The following is a 21,484-nucleotide window of genomic DNA, read 5'->3' on the forward strand; positions in this document are numbered from 1 at the left end:
TGTATATGCAACCACACTTGAATTGTGGCCCTCGGCATGTGCTGTGAGTATCAGTATGGCACCGGGGGCTTCCAAAGTTGAGTAGCCCTGGTTTAGATGCTTCTCTGAATAGTGAATAAATTTGCCAACCAGAAGAGAACCAAGCCCTGTTCCTGGGTTTATAAGGGCATAAATGTGCAGCAATCCAAATGTGGGCTGTTTCCTGTTTCCATAACACACAAATGTTTTTGTTTTTCAAAACCTCAATCAAGTTTTAAGACATTTCATGTATCTGATATCTATGCTAAAGTGCAGTACTTACTTAATAAGTGATTTAATATTGCAAATGGGAGGGGGACATTTCTGCCCGCCCTTCATCACTCAACTTCTTCATGTCATACTTACAAGTATATTTTCACACCATAGGGTCCCCTTATTGAGCAGAGATTGACCAGCAATTCATTAGATCCTGTACAGTATTATAAGGAATTTGCATCCATCTCTTGCTGAGCATGTGCCAGATACAATGGAAAGCATTCTTTGTTAGCGTGTAGGATTGAGATTCTTTAATAGCTTGGTATTAGTTAACTGAGATTTAGCAGAGCTCACAACGGAGGGTAGGAGTCATTTTGATCTCATGATCATGAGCAGTCTATAAAAACGTAGGTTGCAAAAATGGGTTATTACAAAGATAGAAGAAGGCATTATTTCTATTCTGAAAGTGCCTAGCTAAAGCTAGTACAGAGTCCTTTTGTTTTTATGAACACTTCAAAAACGGCATACATTACATTAAAAAAAAAGAAAATTTTTAAACAGAACCCCAAAGGTGTACATAATATATGGAAATGTCTCTGAAACAGCCATTTGGTCTAATGTGTAAATAATAACTTAACAATTACCACAACTATCAATCATTTTATGAGGGTTTAAAAAACCAACAAAATCCGAGGTTAACAATTCACACACAGAAGCCCTATATGGTAGTAATGATAAAAGACTGGTCACTTATAAAACTCAGGCCCTTTATTAGGAAAAGAACTAAAACTCCATACTTAACTCATCTTGTTAGCTTTACATTTGATATCTGGCAGCACTTTCAAGTTCATTTGCCAATATGTTGCCCCTCTTCCTTCTCCCCTGCTGGCAGTTTTATCACAAACTCAGGACAAAAATAACTGTATAAAGGGTGATCACTAAGACAGTGGAGCACTGAAAGAGTCAGATCTCTGTCCCTTTGAAAAGAATAGTACAGGGAAAGCTTTGTTGTCTGGCACTCAAGGTGGAATGGCATTTGCAGGTTAACTGAATGTGCTGGATAAAAAAGCAGGCCTTGATGACTCTGCTTAGGGAGACCAGAGCCAGCAAATACTTGCAAGATTTGATGGAGAAGGCTCTCTGTTAAATTCAAACTTAGTTAAATGGTTGGGGACATTGCTGGTTAACAGAGTTTTGGATAACTCTGGTTAACAGAGTGCTGGATATAAAATTAAAAATTGGACATCATGTCCCATTCCCCTGGCTGACAGAATAGTGTATAAACAAAGTACTGAATGATCTTTACTTATTGAATAAAATAAAAATTAAGATCCAGGCATTGCAGGTTATGTTTAAGACTGTGTTTCTACCTAAAAGGGACACTCTTAAATTAAATATAGTCAAGTAAAATTAATTAAAAGTAGTCACAGATAACTCAACCTGTTTGTGTTGCTACTAAATGCTGTCATTTTTATATAGATCCCCCTAGAACCCTCTGACCTTTATTGGGAAGATTCTGTGTGCTGCAATCTAGCCTTATGAACTACAACTCCCATGATGCTTGGGAAATACGGGTTACACTGTTTTCTTCCAAGAGTGGTCAGTGCAGCCAGAGCAAGTGGTGGGCTCCATTTTGGCAGAGAGAGGAGCCAGATGGCAGGTATTGAGCTCTCTCCAGACCAGGAGCTGCTGCTGGGGCTTTGACTGAGGAATAAGCTACAGAGGCTGTTGATGGTTGTCCCTGAATGGGAGAGACTCTTGACGGGCCTTGAGCTAACTGAGAAGGGCCTGCAGGGGAGTAACTAGGGCTGCTCTTTGGGGAAGTGCTTGCAAGGGAAGGAACACAGCTGAGAGACAGAACCTGAGTCTGAGGCAAGGCAGAGTGATCTTCCCAGTGAACCAGGACCCAGAGCTCTAGCCAGCTCCGATCTTCAGGGGGGTTGTGCAGCTTGTTGCGTTGGCTGGATGACATACAGAACCTGCATAGTGCTGGCACTACTCCAGCGGCAGATCTTCAATCACGCCCATGCTAGTGTTTGGGACTCTGAAATACAGAGGCATGTACACACTGGGATGGGGTAAATGCCGGCAGTGTAAATGTCAGTTATATACATTTCATGTATTACTACATACTTGATTAATTAATTGTATTCAACTGTACACTGTGGATTTAAATTAGGTGTGATATTTAATCTTAGTCCGTTAAACCCTGTCTCGTTAAATTGTTAAGTAAAGATATGTTAAATCTAATGTAAGTAGACTCTATGTTTATTATTTATTATTATTAATTATGATGATGATGATTTATTATTTATTATTGAGTGGCCAGCCAGGTGGAGACTGCCAATTTTGAATTCCTTTAGAAGTAAGAGACTGCAGCAGTGGATAGAAGGGTGGATAGCGGAATCCCACCTATCCAACATCACCACTGGGATACTCAGGAGCTCCCTTAATATCAACAACATCAGGCACCCATACACACACAGGTACAAACAGATACAAACTTACCGACTTACACACAAACAAAAACTGCCGTTATATGTACAAAGTAAGCAAACAGTAAAATGGAAAACAATTTTTCCCTCTAATTTCTGTACGATAATATTAACACCAGTAACTAAATATTTTCAGACAGTAGTGTGATTAGGTTTTAGGCCGATAATGTCCCTGTCACCTTCATTTAAAGTTTGCTCATTAAATCAAGCCATTAATGTTATTTTTAATATACTTGTACAGGAAAGTCTAGTATGAGCATTTGATTGTGGTGTACCAATAAGAGCATAAAAGTAGCTAAATCGACTCTCCTGGTTTATAAGTGCATGTGGATCTAAAAGCCCTTTAGCAGAATGTAACATACAGACAATTATGATTTTCACCAACATGCTCATGGCTTTATAATCTCTGGGGAGGATTTTTTATATTATTGTTTAGTTTAGAAAGTGCACATTACAAACATTAGGTAAAAAAGTAGCATGTCATTATTTCTCTATGCAACTTGGATGCAGTCACATATTTTCTATAGATAAAACAGACATAAGCCCAGAAAAACAATCCATTAAAGGTAACCTTTACTAGCTAAATGAGAGAGTGGAATGACCTTTTTTTTTATAAAATGGTTTCATTTTTGGTTTAATTTTATTTTGGGAATTTGTTTTCTTATTTAGCACTTGATAGCTTTCGGATTGCTTGGATCGTGCATCCACGGCTTTCTCATGCATGCCTGAAGTTTTTTAAGCTTGCTACACTTAACATCATCCATTGAGAGCACATATTCCAGGTCTCTGCTCACTGCATGTGATCTCTCATAGAAATTCAAGGTCTTTGAGTTCCTCCACAGGGCTCTCTAGGGAACTGGACCAGGTAACCTGAGAGAGCACCAATCTCTTCACCACAGCCACTTCTCTCAACAGGCACATTTCTTAGGAACCTGAGACGCTGTTAGCTGGAAGGATGAAGCTTGTGAGAGTGGGAGACCCAGCTTTCCAGCTCTCTCAGCAGCAGGCCCAAGGCTTTAGAGCTGGTACTAAAGCAAGCAGAGGAAAGATAAGGCCCATTAGGTTTTGGTTCTCATTTCTTCAGAGGTGTTCAAATACTGCAATGATGGTCATGGCAGTGGGCCTTACAGAGATAAAAAAATAAGTATCTAACGTTGGGCGCTCTCTCCACCTGTAATTCAGTTTTAGCTCATTACAATGAGATTTCCATTAACCTACTTATTTTAGGAGGTATCAATATGCACCGTAAGCAGTGTTCCCAATTGGCAGCATGTATTTCTACAGTGGTGCACATCCACACATGCCACGGTGCACATAATAAAGTGTAAGGTACACATGGATGGAAAATATTAGAGGGTACATTAAGAATTTTATTTTTCAAGTAATTATGCTGGTACAAGCTTTGTTATCTGTTCTGGCTATTCTCAACAAACATGGAGAAATCAGACAATATAACTAGCATACAAACTATTTTCCACCGATCATGTTATTAAAAAAACCAATGACTTCATATGTCACTCTTGCATCAAAAGTTGTCACAGCAGCACTGTTCAGCATCATTGCTATTGTAAGAATAACAATAGCACAGAAATTGAAGGGATGGGATAGGAAAATAATAGCAAGAGGGGAAACAATTTTAACTGTTGTTCATTATTTCAAGTTGTCTTATATTCTCTCCTTTCCATCAATTTACATAAAGCATACTTTTACATACACATGTATTGGCTCAATGGTGTGTCATCTGGTTAACTAGCAAATCCAAGCTATTACAGAGGCAGATATTACAATGTAGGGGATAAAACCAATACAACATATTTGGGGGGATGGAAGGTGAATTTTCATATGTGGGCTGGAGAGGAGGCAAGCTGGTCAGCCTCTGGGCTAGAATCCTCCTTTGCTAGTTCTTTGGTCAACTTTTTTTTTTGAGCAGTGTTGCAGTGGCAGATGGTGTACTGTTGTTTTAATTTGACAATTACATGCATTTTGGATTCATGAAGGCAGTTGACTCTAGGCCCCCTGTAACAATGCCATTCTTACAGTAAAGGGCAATTGTTTTTTTTTCCCCCGGTGATCTAGTACATGCACACACTCTCCAGCTTTCTTGCGTAATGACTTGCACCACTAAAGACTCTCTTCTGACCAGTGTATTTCAAAGCTGCACAGTTATCTGCTTTTACTTTATTACTGCCAGCAGACCCAGGTTATCTTACTGTACCTGCTTGCTTTCTATTCAGAGATGGTTAACAATGTGACTGCCCACAGTTGTATGTTGCCACACAGTTCTTTCTATACAAGCCTGTTTTATTCTTAAAGTAAATAGCATTAGGCAAAATCTATTTAAACATTAAAAGAACCTACACATTGGGTAATATTCTTAAAGGGCTAGCTATGTTAGCCTGTAACTTTAAAAAGAAAGGGTAGTCCTGTGTTAGAGACTAACAATAATATACAGAATCATGAGTTTTCATGGGTTAAACCCACTTCATCAGATGAACTGACATCTGAAGAAGTGGGTTTTAACCACAAAAGCTCATGATATATATATATATATTTGTCAATCTTTAAAGTGCCATAGAACTATTAGTTGTTTTACTGACTAATATGTTTATCAGCGATCATGAGCTCTGACAGGTATAGTCTTTCAGTGCATTACCTAAGGAGATTTCTTGTGGTTTCAAGTTCTTTAGAACTTCAGCTTAGATCAAGCACACAGTATTACATTCCTCTGTAGGCCCAGTCCCTCAAACCTTAAAACCAGGCTATTTATTTAAAAAAAAATCCTTTATCTGATGATCCCTAAGAATACAGTGTAAATTAATGTATGCAAGCCTCCCCAGAGGCTGGCTTCAGAGGTGACAACCAATGGAATTACATTAGCATTCCCCTCCTCCTATAGGAATTTGATACAATTCTGCAATATCACATACGGAATTTCATTTTCAATATGATGGACCCCAATGGTGTTAAACCTAATACTATTAAGTTTAAATTGAAATCTGAAAAAGTTATCCTAATTTCATAAGGTTTGTCCAGGATATTACAGCTGGTCACAAATAGATCTGCCCATCCTTTCACTCCCAAATAAATATTTTACCCCCACAACAAAGTAGTTCATGTTTCAACTCCTTGAATATGTCTAGACTACGTTATATTTTCTGCAGGAATTTGCATATCTTCTTCCAATCTCACTTTCGAAAGTGATAGTAGGATCTTTCTAAAGTGAAAGTAGTCTGGATGCGTTTCTTAAAACCGCTCTTCCTTAAAAATGAGGTTTATGCTGGTTTTTTTTTTTTTTTCCAAAAAAGGGTTTTTCCCCCCAAAAAAACTGCATCCAGACTACTTTCACTTTTGAAAGATCCTTTTCGAAAATGAGATTGGAAGATCCTGTAGAATTTGCATATCCTCTTTCAAAAAACACCATTGTTTAGACTTACCCCTCCTGACTCAAGTCATACACAAGTGAATTTGAAAGGAAAGACTGTCCAGTAGTGAAAGTTCTGGTGTGGGACTTGGGAGTTAAAAATTGTGAATGCTCCGGTACTATATTAATAGGGACCATTTAAATTCTTTGGCCCTGACGTACACTACGGAGTTATTTCAAAATAACCACCCTTTATTTCAAAATAATAAGCTGAGCGTCCACACTACCAAGCCCATTATTTCGAAATAAGTCTGGTTATTTCGAAATTTGCACTCCTGCTTTCCTCAGGGAATAATGCTTATTTCAAAATAGTGTGAGTATAGATGCTCCACTGCTGCTATTTCAAAATAACTATTCACCAGAGTAATGTGAAGTAATTACTCCGCAGTGCTTCCTGGGGCTCTAGGTCTAGGTAGCACATCCATAATAGCAGAGCCTGCCTGGGACCAATTTCAAGCCTCCCCTATAGTGGGAGGCTATTTTGATTTTGTTATTTTGGGAGTTATTTCAAACTCAGTTTTTTTGAAATAATTTCCTAGTGTAGACATGCCCACTGCTTAATCCTTTTAATCTGCATTTTTACACCATGCATGTCACAGTAGTAACTGAGTTCTAAATAAAATTTGAAGCTCGTTCTTCCTAAATTTATTTTTCACTCTCTGATAATCCAAAACATCATTAACTAGTAGGTTTCAGCACTCCTTTTACTTGCTTTAATAATTTATCTTCCTTGCAGAATTCTTTAGTGAATGTCAGTGCATTCTCTTGCTGAGTGTTTGCTTCGTTTTCATATTGCCTTTGAGAAACAAACATCCCAGTTATTCCAAGTGTTGTATCTAGATCTAGCAATGACATGGAATTCTATGATTTCTGACACTCTTTTTGGTGTCATGGTTTACACATACTTTACTAATAATCCCTCCCCCTCAGGTTGTATGTAATACAGATATACTCATCTTAATATACACAGTGTTGCAGCCCTTGTAATTCTATCATGTGTCCGAAGATATTTCATGTTATTTTAATAGTTCCAACTCCTGGAGTCAAGTGATTTTGTAAGAATCTCAAAAATAAAGAGTTTCTAGCTTTGATTTTTTTTTTTTTGGAGATCTGATTACTGATTTTTGGATGGGTGGAGCGGGCCGTAATTGTGTGTGTATGTATACACATCTACCTATGCATAAATATGAACCAAAAGCCACAAAAATCTGATATCAGTTCAGATCTTGTGTATCTCATAATTTTAGCATAAGCCTACCTGTACAGCAAAAACTACAGTACTAGAGGGCTGTGTCTAGACTGGCAAGTTTTTCCGCAAAAGCACCTGCTTTTGCGGAAAAACTTGCCATCTGTCTACACTGGCCGCTTGAATTTCCGCAAGAACACTGACTTCCTACTGTCTGAAATCAGTGCTTCTTGCGGAAATACCATGCTGCTCCCGTTCGGGCAAAAGTCCTTTTGCGCAAAGCTTTTGTTCAAAAAGGCCAATGTAGACAGCTCAGATTTGTTTTGTGCAAAAAAGCCCTGATCGTGAAAATGGCGATCGGAGCTTTTTTGCACAAAAGCGCATCTAGATTGGCACGGACGCTTTTCTGCAAAAAGTGCTATGTAGCACTTTAAAGACTAACAAGATGAGTTAGTCTAGAGGTAGCCGAGGGTTTTTTGTTTGTTTGTTTTTATGTGTTTGTCTGGTTTTTTTACAAAGAGTAACCAAAATGTATCACAAATAATGGAATGCACGCATTGTTATAGGCGTCAAATAGTCAAGTTAGCTGGTTACCTCTAGGTATTTTGGTAGTACTTATGGATATTAGCTAAGATTATTACACACATTCTCTGTCAAATACCTCCCAACACCAGAGGTATATTTGATGAGACACATGTTGCATTTATACTTCTGACTTTTTCTGTAAACATAATTCTAGTAGAGTTAGTTGAAAAAATAAGAAATAAGAGCAAAACTTCGTATGTAGAGATGCAATGCCTAGCAACCTATGAGAGACTGAAGGAAGAAATCACAAATTATCTGCAGGAGGCAGTTAGAACTAGGGCTTGGGGTAAACATACACACAAACAACATGTCAGCCATGATAAAGAGTGTAAATTTGAACAGATGTCACTTCCAGAGCAGCAGCAGGCAGATTAAGCAGAATTGGTTTTGGATGAAATCCAAGGAAGATGAAGAAAATATGAAGCTGTTGCCTTGAGCTCCCACAGAAATCTAGTGTCCAGAATCACTTTTCCATAGTAATCATAATTTGGGTGGAGGTGGGGGGGGGGGGGAGAGCCAGTTTAAAATGAATTCACTGTTCAGATCTACTACAAGTCAATTGTAAATATTTATTTTGAGAAATGTAGCTGGTTGGAAGAATGTAATACAAATCAGTGCTAAAGGTATAGAAAAATTCAAATGATGTTCGTTTATAGTGACTTTGTTTGATTTACAGACATGCTACTACTGGATGATGAAATGGTTCTGGATGGACTGATCCATGTTAAGACATCTTGCAATAAAATGCATAAATGATAATTAGATCTATGTCCTTGTTTTTTTTTCCTAAATAGATTTGGCTACGCATTTCATTGTACAGACAAACGCAGGCACACACAACAAGCTTTCAAGCTTACACAGAGCTCTTCTTCTTCAAAAGAATGTATTTATACTCTCCAATTCCTCACTTTTCTGAAGATTATCCAGCTTTATCAGCTTCTTCGACATGCAGATTCCACCCCTCCTCCTGAAAACTGTATCTATGCAAGACACTGTAAATTATTTTGCTTGTGAGTGCTCATGTGGTGGCATCATTAGAAGAGCTAAATTGCTTATGTCTTCTCCCCGTGCTTATGTAACAGGATCACAAGCTATATATATGCAATACTTGTAACACAAACAAAATCATGGCACTATATTGTCATTTCTCCCTGTTCCCATGTTCTTGGCTTACACAAAGATAGGGAAAGTTGCTGAAGATTTTATTATTTTCATAATGCACATCTGTGTGGATTTACTCTTAAGGTGGTAATTTGTATCTAAAGACAAAATAGCCATACTCCTGAATATGTGCATTATCATCACCATTATTATTATTGCTTTTCACACGTGCATGCTAATAAAGGACAAAAGTTGCCTCTGATTAATTATAAAAACAAATAATTCATAGAGAGAGACTACCAAGCACCTTCACTTTTCATTATCATATTTTTGAAATTAAGGTGACTGTTTAATTCAAAACATTTTAAGACAATTTCTAAACGGAGATGCTTTGGGTAATGAATGTAGCACTGACACACTGTCTGCATAAATGCAAAATGACTGACAAGCTATTATTTCTCAAAATTAATTAGTACTAACTTTCCTAGTTAATGCTAAGCTCCATGTGGAAGATACAAAAATAGCACATCATTTAATATGCATAACAGATGCTGTTATACTTTCACATAGCTGTAGAGTGTTTTTGTATTTGTCAGGAACTGAGGGCAGTATTTCAGTCTGAATTGTTACTGCTTTTTTAAGTCAGTAATACAAGCCTGCAAAATTAAAATGCACTACTTGTGTCAAATGCAACAAAATCATTGTTTGTTTATTTTTAAGGTACTAATAAAAAAGATTAATGACACTGCCAGATAATGAAACAATCTGCCACGAGGCAAGCTGCAGAATATAGAGTGGGGCTGTAGCAACAATATCCCATGAAAAACTTCAGTTTTCTTCCAAACACATTAAACAGTCCTTTTACTGCCAGGGTGACATTTTTGCATTTAAGAGAAGTGAGTTGATTTTCATGCAGTGTTTAAAGGTCAGACAGTTAATCTACCTCCATAAGGTGAGTGTGTGCATTTGAAGTAATTTCTGGAGGACAACAACTGAATCAATAAGAGTAATCAGAATCAACAAGAAGAAAGCCCAGCCATTTCCTCAAGGCTGCAGCTTATATTAGACTGGTGGTAGACAAATACTAGCCTGTAGCCTGGATCTGGTTTGCCAGGGTGAGTTCTGGGTGGACTGCCACTATATTTACCTGCACCTCCACAGGTATGGTCGCTTCAGTGCCTGTTGGCCATGGATCACCGTTCCCAGCCAAATGGAAGCTACAGGAAGCAGTGTTCCTGTCTGTGCTGCTTCCTGCAGCTTCCATTGGGTGGGAATGGTGATCTGCAGCCAATGTGAGCTGCAAGCACTGATTTCTGTGCAGGCATAGGTACACATAGCAACAGAAGCCCTCCAGGGGCTAACCTTGGCGAACCACTGCCGTCTTATTTCCCATCATTGTACTAGACTATGTAGGGTTGGTCTACATTACCAGCTTACGTCAATATGACTATATTGCCCAAGAGCATGGAAAATCTACATCACTAAGCAATGTAATTTTATTGACCTAACCCCCAGTGTAGACTGCAGTATGTCGACAGGAGGATCAGCCAGTCAACATAGCTACCATCTTCCCCAGAAGTGGTAGCTTGGTCAACTGGAGAAGCCCTTATACTGACATAACAGTGTCTGCACTGGAGATTTTCCATAATCCTTAGCAGAGTTCCACAGGCCCCTAGGCAAAGTGTTGGGAAGAACCAACTCTGTGCCTGGAACGTTCGGGGCCTCAGGCAAAAGGGGTATGGCTGGGGGCAGTCAGCCATCAATACAGCCTGGACTGTGGCTCACCTCCCGCTGGCTTTCAGAGCCACCCAGAGCATGCAGCATTGTGCTCTGGTGGTGGTTTAAAGAGTTCAGGACTTCATCCGCCAATCACCAGACCCCAGGGAAACTGCCCCTTCTCGTTCCCCTTCCCCATGTCGACAGACCTGCCCTGAGTGACAAAGTTCTACTAACATAAATTCCTAGTATAGACCAAGGCTAAGTGCTGTAACTGCATCGTGTAGCATTCTAAATGTGCACAAGCCTGGAGTCAAATATCCTCCAAGAAACCTGCCTCAGCCCAGGAAAATCTTTCAGAGAGTCTACAATCTCAACACTAAATCTAGCTTGGAAAAAAATCAGATTATTATACATTCAGCCTGTCTAGACTACAGGCTTTTGTCGACAAAGCAAGCCGTTTTTTCGACAGAGTCTAGACACTCTGTTATAAAAAGGCACAGTATGGATGCAATAGCACCCTTTGTCGACAGAACTCTGTTGAAAAAAGGCATTATTCCTCGTAGAATGAGGTTTATCGCCATCAACAAAACTGTCGCGTTCTGTCGACTTGCTGTCAACAGAACTCGGCGATAGTGTAGACGCACGTATAGTTTTGTCGACAAAAGTGGACTTTTGTCGACAAAACTCAGTAGTCTAGACATACCCTCAGTGCAAAGTAGCAATTTTGTTTCTTAGTTAGGACTGGACTTTTCCATTTTTAAATGCTAAAATACTGCGAGTAATTTGCATAAATATTACTTCATTACAATTTTTTTAATTAAAAAAAAGCCAGCTAACTTACCACAGCGATATGTACTTTAGCCTGCAGGGCAGTGTTCTTTAGCTCTCAAGTCGCATAGGCTCTAGAAGGCAGAATGAATTCACGATGCTCAAAACATTTTGATTTCTGTTAAAAAGAAAAAAAATGTAAAACAAGAATAACTACAACTCTGTGTTTGTCTTTGCTCTGTTTATTATCTATAATGGCCCTGATTCCTGGCTAACAAAATAGATGCCTCTCTCCCTAACTTCACCCCATAAATGTAAGTTTGAGATATTTATGTGTACAGTCCCAATATTGAATTGTGGAGACATAGAGGCATGTATTGCTGAGAAAAGGGCTTTAATTCTGAAACTACTGCTGGGGAAAATAAAATCAGACAAACCCTTTTTTGGTGAAAAACACAGGTTCAGCAAAACTAAAACATTTAACCAAATTCTTCATATTGGGGAGACAAAAACCAAAACTGTAAAAAAAAAATATTTTGTTTTTTCAATTTGAAATAACTTTACATTTACAAATTTCCTTCAATCGTATTAAAATTATCCAAAATTAAAATATGCTTGAAATTCAAAATGGAATATTTAGTTTCAAAATACATTTTTTTCCTCCTTTGCATTTTACTAAAGTTGTAATATCTGTTTGCAGTTTGACCCAAAATATTTTTTTTAAAGTTTTGGGCTTGTCTGAAAAATAAAAAAATCTAATATTCCCATAGCTCTTCTTGAAATATAATTAGAAAATTTTCCTGCCTGAAAAGGAAAGATGGTGTTGTTAAGGCACCAATTTGAACTTAGGAAAGGTGGGTTTCAATTCCCAGTTCTACCTCAAATTTACTATGTTAACTTGGGCAAGTCTGTTTTCTTCAGTTCTTCCATCTGTAAAATGGGGCTAATGAGGATATTAAATGTCATTTAACTTCATCAGCAGGTTGGGGAGTGGCATGGGGCAGCAGTGAAAGCATATTGGCGTAGTAGTGAGGGAGAGACTTTGGAGCTACCCTTCTCAGTCTCTGACACCAATTGGACAGTTGAGATGGGAGAGTGCTAATTGGTCAGCATTCCTCACCTCTAGGGATTTTACCTATTCCCCAGCTATATAATGAGGATAATACTGTTTTTCCTGCCTTTTCTCTATAGATATAAACTCTTCATGGTAGTAACAATCTCTATCCAAACAGAAGCTAGCACACTACAGCAATAATCTTGTCTAGGGTTTCTGTATAGGCATTACTTTAACAGAGTTGGTTCTCATAACAATAGTGTAATCAGAATTTGATTTTGTTGACCTTCATTGCAGGTACAAGGATCATTCATTCACATATCTGCTTGCTTGAAAGCAAGTGTGGTGAATTGCCAATGAATACTGCCTCTTGTTGTGATTTATCTATGTATTCATGTGAATATGTGTTTCTATGTGTATAGAGACAATAACTATATTTATGATGTTTTTGCATTGAAGAAAATAAAAGGAAGACCAGAAAAATAATGAAAGAGAAAAAAATAAATAGGAAGTAACAAAAAATGCTATGAAAAGGAAAGTACTAGATGGTATGAGAGAATAAAAGAAAAAAGGAAAGAAATATAGAAATGAAAATACAGAGACTATAAAACCAAAGAAAAAGTAAAGGTTACACTTTGCATTACAATTGTTTTATGTTTGTTAGAAAGTTATTATTCTATCCACAAAAGATTGTACTAGGCTATGTGCTTGCCTGCTCTTAGGTCGAGAAGTCCCCCTTGACTATGACACTATGATCTCAATCTTTCTTTGTTTCAGATGTGAGATACGGTACACGAGTTTGTTAATTTTCAGTTCCTTTTCAACTAATCTATGGAAACTAGATACACACACATGCACACAAAGATTCCTGACAAAATATTATGGTTTATTTTAGAGCTACTTCTTAATTCATAATTAATTTCAAAACTATTCCCGGAGATTTTATTGCAGCTAATGATTGGTTTTGCAATAAATATACTTGAAATTGTTAGGAAAATGATTTCTGAAGACATGTCTTTCAAATCATTTCTGGATAGTAGAACAATAATTTCTTCCTCTTCTATTATTGTACCTTGATTCTATTCAAGCTTGCTTTCTCTTAATTTGTATGCTTACAAATGGAATACTGTACCTTTGTGATACTGCTACACTATGACTTTTGCCACAAGAGGTAATGCAAATGAAGTGTGGATTAGCATTTTCCTGCACTTCATTTGCGTACTCTCTTTCGTTCCATTTTTGCACTAGGCGGTTTTGTGCAAAATCAGGTAGTGTGGCCATGGCCATTTTGCGCAAAAACCCCTTCTTGCACAAAATCCTTATGCCTCTCCAGGACAGTAAAGCCCTTCAATTCTGCCACCTTTTGATAGACTGAATTTATTTTGCAGCCTTGCCAACCTCTCCTGTATTTTTCCTTCTTACCCTATCTCCTCCTCTTCCTTGCGATAATTAGTCAGGATGAGCAACATTCAGTTCCCTACCAATGGCAAGTTTAAGACCTGTTATTCTGAAACCTTATATTATTGTGGGCATGTCAACACTGCACCCTTAGCTCAAAATAAGCTACGCAATTTGAGCTACACAAATTGCGTAGTTTATTTCGAGTTAATTTCGAAATAGCTTATTTCATAATTTGGCACTGTCTATACAGCAAGACTGGATCTAAATGTCTTTTCGTAGGTAGTTCAGATCCAGATTGAGAGAAAGACCCAGCTCTGGATTTAGACCTCACCCCTTGGGGATTTTTTTTTCATACAATGAATAGCCTGCACTGTTGCTCTCTCTGTAGGGAAGTACCTTTTACTGAAGAGAAATAAATTTTGCATTTGCAAATAAAACCTAACCTATGAAATAATTTTAAGTACAGGCTTTGTACCAGCACTGTATTAAGTGCACTTGTGTTGTAGACAAGATAAAGCCCTCTTCAAGAGTATGAGACTGAAACCTCTCAGACAACTGTGGATGTATATTGGACTACAAATTTGCAGGTATTTTTTATTCTAAGAAGAGAAAGACATCTCTCTTTCCCGTTTATAGAAGAGCCTGCTTTCTATGGCAAAAAAATTTCTGACCACCTTCCTGTTCTTTGCAAACTATTTTGCAAAGTTCCAATTTAAGGAATGACCCTAGCTAAGACTGAACAGGACAGATTCTGCTTTCATGTACACCAGGGTGAATAATGAGTAATTCCATTGAAGTAAATGGAGTCACACCAGCATACAGTCAGCATCAATCCCCTAAGTATGCTGCTGCATGGGAAAGCTTACATGATGACTCGTCACACAGAGGATTCATCTTTTCAACCTTCATGAACATTAATAAAGAAAAATAGTTGCAGCTGTATTCTCATCTCATGGATTTAAATGGGGACTTCTCATGCATTTAAATTTAAGAACATGTTTGAGCACTTTGTTGAACAGAGAAGATTATTCACATGTTTAATGCTAAGCATATGCTTAAGTGTTTTTCTGAATTGAGTCTGATAGCAAGAAGAAGAAATAAGTTTCTGTTATAAGACATTCATAATTTGTAAATCTAGTGGTTCAATTACAACAGTTCCAATCATTACAGTTATAATGGAACTGTCAATCCTGTAATGCCACTGATTAACTATTGCTTTCTTACCCTTCTTCCTTTGCAAACAGGGAAGGTATCTACCTCACCAGAGAATATTAATGCACCTCCCTCATTGCTTATATTGCTGACATTGCCACCAGATACATGTTTCTCTTTTAGCTGCTGCTCTATCATATCCTGATCCAGTTTTCCTTTGTTCTACAGTTAAGTGGGGGAGGCAGGGGCAGATGACCGTTTTGCGGGGCCCCGGGCAGCATAATTCTGCGGGGCATGCGCATGCGTGGCGGCGCCATGGCGCATGCGCGGAGCTTTCTGAAGCGCGGGGCCCGGGTCGGCCACCCCATTCGCCCTGCCCTATATCTGCCCCTGGGGAGAGGGATTGTCTGGGGGAAGGGGTTGGAGAGGGGATCTAGGTCAGAGCCTGCTGCAAAGAGGTGGACAGCATGTAGTGTGCAGTACTGACTCACCTCAGAAATGTGAGGTCCAAAAAGTAAAAAGGTACAAGTACTGGGATGGGGAAGACTCTTTGTTACATCCAGCAAGCAAAAGCAAAGCCAGCTCCCCTAGTAGAGACGAATATCAGGATGAGTTAGGACCCACTGTGGGCATCATGCTACTTGCTCCTTTTTAAGTGGGAGGGAGGCTGCAAAGTAATTTTTCCCACACCACCAGGTTGGCCTCAGAGCAGTGCGGTTTTTTCACCTTCCCCACAACAAGGGTCAAGAATATCCTTTTCAGATTAGAAAAAAATGTGGAAGGCCATGTGTTGCAACTTATTTCATAAGGTCGGGCAGATGTTCAGTGCAGATACTCCATAGGGAAGGTGTCCAGGGACTAGAGAAATAACCTGGTAAATGTCTTAAAAGGAAGTATCGGATAAAGGAACAGAGTAGGAGAGAGGGCTTGGAAACTCCTCTGATCAGGAAGGCAGGGTGCCAACTTCTTCCTACTCCCTCCCCCCCTTCTCATTGCCCACTTTTTAACCCTCTTATGAAGGTGCTGGATGGTAAGGTCAACGTCATGGGTGATCCTGGATGGAAATCAAAGGGGGCTGGTGGAGCATCACGTAATAATTTAAAGTAACATGGATTTACCTGCACTGTACCTTTTTTCTGCCAAATAGTCCCAAATATTGTAGCCTGGTTAAAACCCATATCAACTGTCTCCTGTCCTCCTTTTGGTGAATCCAAATGGGATCTTTCCTTTAATGTTTGATATACTCACTGAGTCCGCTGGAAAGGACAAAAATTTCATGGGGGATCTGTGTTGTTCTTGTTTTCTAGATCTCTGAGAGCCTGACATAAGCCTAGAGGACTGATTAAAGTCAAGGCATAAACTGTTCAGGAAATCCTAAAAGTTAAAATCCCTATTCAGAAGGGCATTGCAATTCCAGTCAGACCATTTATTTAACATTCAAGCCCTGGAAGGATATTAAAAAAATCCTTAGTGTCAGATTTTCCATACCCTATTATCTCTCATCTTTTATTTATTTATTAGCTGTCTGATGACAGTTTAGTTTTCTTTATCAACTCTAATTCAGTTGCACCTTTTCTGTTATTTCACAGATAGCAAGCTATTGTACCAATCACACAATCACAAATACAATTGTTACATATATGCATAGGGTAGGAAGCTTTTGCCAATTGTGACTCAGGCAACATAGCTTGTAATAAAACAGTGGGGAGTTGGACAGGAATCAATAGGGATACATTTTCACAGTCCAAATATGGAGTTTCTATGAGTATAGAAACAATCTCAACTTCCCCATCGGCTTTATAATCAAGGCAGTTATTTCATTCTTAAGCTTGCTTCTTGCCAGACTATCACATGGACTATTCATCCCTCTCCAGTAACTTCAACATTGTATTTACTGGAAGACATTTCCATGCCAGTATTCTTGTTTGTAGTACAGTGCAATCATCACTAATAAAGTTCTGCTACTGAACTACAGTCATTGCAGACCGAAACATATGGAGACTGGACAAATTGAGCACAACAGAGCATCTTTAAAGCAATGGGTAGTGATTTTGAAAGAACATCTGGCCAGTTCAACTTATTATGCTATCAAAAGATCCTGTGTAGTCCCTCAGCTACAATATATGGGAAGCGTGAGTACAGTATATGGCAGCTGTACTACAAAAAAAAAAAAAAATTTTCCCTTTCACTAGATTTGTTATATTGTAAAGCTGCATGCAATACAATGGGAATGGGGTGTAGTATAAAGGAAAGTAATTTTATTTACTAAGTACAATTAATAAAGAATAATGAAATGTATAAGAAAATACATGAATTAAGCAACATTTAAGAAAAGTAGTACTTTTTAAAAAAAATCCTGGTCTTTGGATAACAATAGCAGAACTGCAAACTCTTAAGGTGCTAAAATGTACACAGAATGTATTAAATGACCATTGCAGGTCTATAAAGCAGATAAAACCAAATTACTGAGTTAAAGGATTGTTTTGGTCAGCATCCTGATGTAAATACTCGACTGTAAGAGATGTAATGTGACTAATAATAGGTCATCCTTCCTCATCAGGTTTATAGATATTAGTACTCTGCTGTTAAGTTAGATCTTCCTGATGGAAAACTGTCGGTTGCAGTGCTGGGAAAATCCTCGAATGGGAAATAAATTGAGGAAAAGTGGAAAGGAGAATTAGAAAGTGCTACACCATGAAATCCTGCTTTGTATATCTTGCCTGTCTCCTTCAAAGCAATCTTGAGATATTTGATCATGTAGGGTGTGTCTACACAGCATCATTTCTTGGAAATAACGAGGATTAAGGGAAGTCAGAAGAAGAGTGCTCTATTTCAAAATAAGTGCTGCGTAGATGTGACCAAATTCGAAATAAACTATTTCGACTTAAATCACACAATTAGTGTAGCTCATGTTGCATAGCTTATTTCCCGTTTAACCCTACTATGTAGATGTACCCATAAACATTGTCTTTACATTACATATGCAATTTTAACTGAAAGGACACCAGAAGTGGGCAGGAGGATCACTGTTCTAATTAAACTTAAAGTATGAGGAAAAAGAAAGCTTGTCTTTCTGCTAAATTATCTACACCAGCTGAAAAGAAGATGCCATACAAATGTTTTGATCAGAGTTCCCAAAAGAAACCAGTGGTCTCCTTGCAATCATCAGTGTCCTAGAAATGTGTGCTAAAAATGAAAACAGTATACTGGAGGGAGTAAATTATCATGCCCAAGCCATGCTTTCTGTCAAACCATCATAGGGCAGTTACATCAATTAACAAAACTTCCTTTACTTCAAGACTGTATTAAACCACTGAACAATTGTAGCCAAATCACTAAGGACTATTTTTCTGAGAGCATATACCTAAAATCCTTTCTTTTTCTTTTTGTCTGTCTTCTGCAGCATCCCATTCTTCACATCTGTTATTCTTACACTAGAATTCCAGATAGAAGGCAACATAGTCTAGCTGATAGGACACATGACAGAGTCAGAAGAGTAGGTCTCTATTCCCAGCTGAACAACTGACCTGCTGTGTGACCTTATTCAATTCTCTTCACCATTCTGTGCTGCTTTTCCCCTTTCTCACCCTGGATGTGTCTACACTGGCACCCTTTTCCGTAAAAGGGATGCTAATGAGACACTTCGGAATTGCAAATTCCGTAGGGGATTTAAATATCCCCCACGGCATTTGCATGAACATGGCTGCCGCTTTTTTCCGGCTCGGGGCTTTGCCGGAGAAAAGCGACAGTCTAGACGGGATCTTGCGGAAAATAAGCCCTTTTCCAGAAGATCCCCTATTCCTCCCTTTCAAGTAGGAATAAGGGATCTTCCGGAAAAGGGCTTATTTTCCGCAAGATCCCGTCTAGACTGGCGCTTTTCTCCGGCAAAACCCCGAGCCGGAAAAAAGCGGCAGCCATGTTCATGCAAATGCCGCGGGGGATATTTAAATCCCCCACGGAATTTGCAATTCCGAAGTGTCTCATTAGCTTCCCTTTTACGGAAAAGGGTGCCAGTGTAGACACAGCCCCTCTGTCCATTCAGATTTGCAGAGTCTTAAGGGCAGAGACTGCCTCTTATTTGTACAGTGCCTATCTTAGTGAGGCCCTGAAAGAGGTCAGAGCTTCTAGCTGCTACTGTAATAATACAAATAATAAATACTAATAAAGGATTAGAGCTAGGACCTCTGTGAGATGCACAATACGGACCTTGATTCAGATTTCATCCTTCTTCCATAAATGCTGCTTGAAGCTCAAGAGAATTCCTAGCTGGGGATTTAGTCCAGCTCATTAAAGAGAGAGTGGAGAGACATGACATATATAGTCATATCCAGTTTGGAATGTGAGCACCCCTGATATTTTTGGTATAGACCAATCTCTAATTGCCTGGGAGACCATACAAAAAAAAAAAAAAAAAAAAAAGACAGGCTGCCAGACAAGTAGTTTAAGTAGACTGCAAATGTATCCTGCAACAACTCATACAGAGCAGCTTCTCCTTCCTTTGTAATCCATACCACTTGAGGTGCATCTACGCTACACCATTATATTGAGATAAGTAGAGTTATTTCAAAATAACAATGTGAGCATCTACACAGTCATTCTGTGATTTTGAAATAATTTTGAAATAGACTGCTTATTCCAAAATCTGTAAACCTCATTCTACGAGGTAGAACACCTATTCTGACATAGCTATTTCGAAATAAGGCGTGTCTAGATGCTCCATTGCTGCTATTTCAAAAAACCCCTCACCAGGGCCATTCTAAGTTATTCCTTCCCAGTGCCTCTGGGGGCTCTAAATCAAGATTGCACATCTACATTAGGGAAACCTGCCTTGGACCGTTTTGAGGCTTCCCTTCAGTGTAGACATGCTATTTCGAAATAATCTATTCCAGAATATCTATTCTGGAATATTTTATTTCAAAATAAGAATGCAGTGTAGATGTATGCTTGGAGAAGGCATATTATCAGCTATCATCATTGCTGGGACCAACTACTCTCATCTAGAAGAGTTAAGGGGGTGGGGAAGAGGAGGTTGTCTCCTCACTGTACCAGACATTAGGATCCACAACCCTATTACCCACTGTCACTGTCTTTAAGTGGGAGATGGGTGCAGCTCATCTGTGACTGATTAGTGGCTTCCAGCTGAGGATGCAGAGTCTGATGAGGAGCATCTGTCCCTTATGAGGGTCAGCACTGCTCAGCTGAAGCTGGGGAAGAGATTCCCATATAATCCCTTGGGTTCAGGAAGAAGACCCTGACTGCAGAGAATCAGCATTCTCTAAGAGAGAGAGAGAAACTAAGCAGAGCCCAGGGGAAGCAGTGCTTTTAGTATCTGTTGGAACTTTAATGCCCTGTAAGGAATGGGCTCATCTGGGACTCAGCCTGATGGCTAAGTCACTCCAGCAGCAAACAGGGTGACATCTATGTGAACTGGTGAAGACCCAGGAGAGAAACTGAGGCAGCAGGTATCTGCAATAGCACGCAATGCCACAAATAGACAGATTCAGAGACTACAACCTGCTAAATTGCAACAAAATGAATTTACAATCTAACCTACCCTGCCGGTCTCTGGTTTACTGGGACAAGATAAGAAAACCCACTCAGGCCAATCTCATAGGGAGAGAAAAATTCTTTCCCATCCCCCAAAAGGCAAGTAGCATAATGCCCACTGAGAAACTATTTTAAAATACGTTCATGTAAAACAAAGTAACAAAACCACTCAAATCGGTATGTGCATTTTAGTACCAAGTATCATCAGAACTATCCCCTGCTATTAAATCACATGAATAACTTCTACATTCACTGCAATCTTACAAAGGCTATGTCTACCCTGTTGGTTTTTTCAGAAAAATGTATGCAAATTGTGAATCGCAATTTGCGTACCTTTTTTAGATTCTTTTTTTGGAAGAGGCTTTTCTGACATTTGGCCTGTCTACATGGGGCCAAATGTGGGAAAACTCTCCTCTTTCAGAAGAGCCCTTATCCTCATTAAATAAAGACTACAGGGCTTCCGAAAGAGTGCATCTGCTCTTCTGAAAAAATTTCGTAAGAGCAGACGCATTTCCTGGACAAAGCAGAGTTTTTCTGGGATACCTCCCATTGGAGGCAAAGGAGGAGCAAGGGGAGAGTTAAAATGGTGGTTGTTCATTCTCACCTGTTAACATTATTTGGTTCCCTAAACTGTTGGAGTGTTGTCTGTTAACTCCCCATCCCTTCCCTGAGTGAGTGCAGAAGAATGTCTGAGGTAAATAGCAGGAGTAAACAGCAATGCACATGGCCCCCAGCAGGGAGTGCACACAGTCCCCAGCAGGGAGTGCACACGGTGCCAAGAGGCCCAGACTCAGAGGCTGCTTAAAGGAGAGAGGGACAGA

The 21,484-nt window shown here is 39.0% G+C and overlaps 1 long non-coding RNA gene across 2 annotated transcripts in view; it reads right to left on the reverse strand.

Moving 5' to 3' along the window:
• Positions 1 to 430: 430 nt before the first annotated feature.
• The window catches only part of LOC149523642 (uncharacterized), a 404,074-nt gene continuing 383,020 nt past the window's right edge, over positions 431 to 21,484 (reverse strand). For both annotated transcript variants that reach the window (XR_016350589.1, XR_016350590.1), the window contains exons 3-4: positions 11,583 to 11,687; positions 431 to 3,757 (exon numbers count right to left, since the gene is read on the reverse strand). This is a non-coding gene — a long non-coding RNA (uncharacterized LOC149523642). The remainder of the gene's footprint in view (positions 3,758 to 11,582; positions 11,688 to 21,484) is intronic.

Source organism: Pelodiscus sinensis, chromosome 13 (assembly GCF_052426305.1).
Source record: "Pelodiscus sinensis isolate ZL-2025 chromosome 13, ASM5242630v1, whole genome shotgun sequence".
Taxonomy (NCBI): Eukaryota; Metazoa; Chordata; order Testudines; family Trionychidae; genus Pelodiscus; species Pelodiscus sinensis.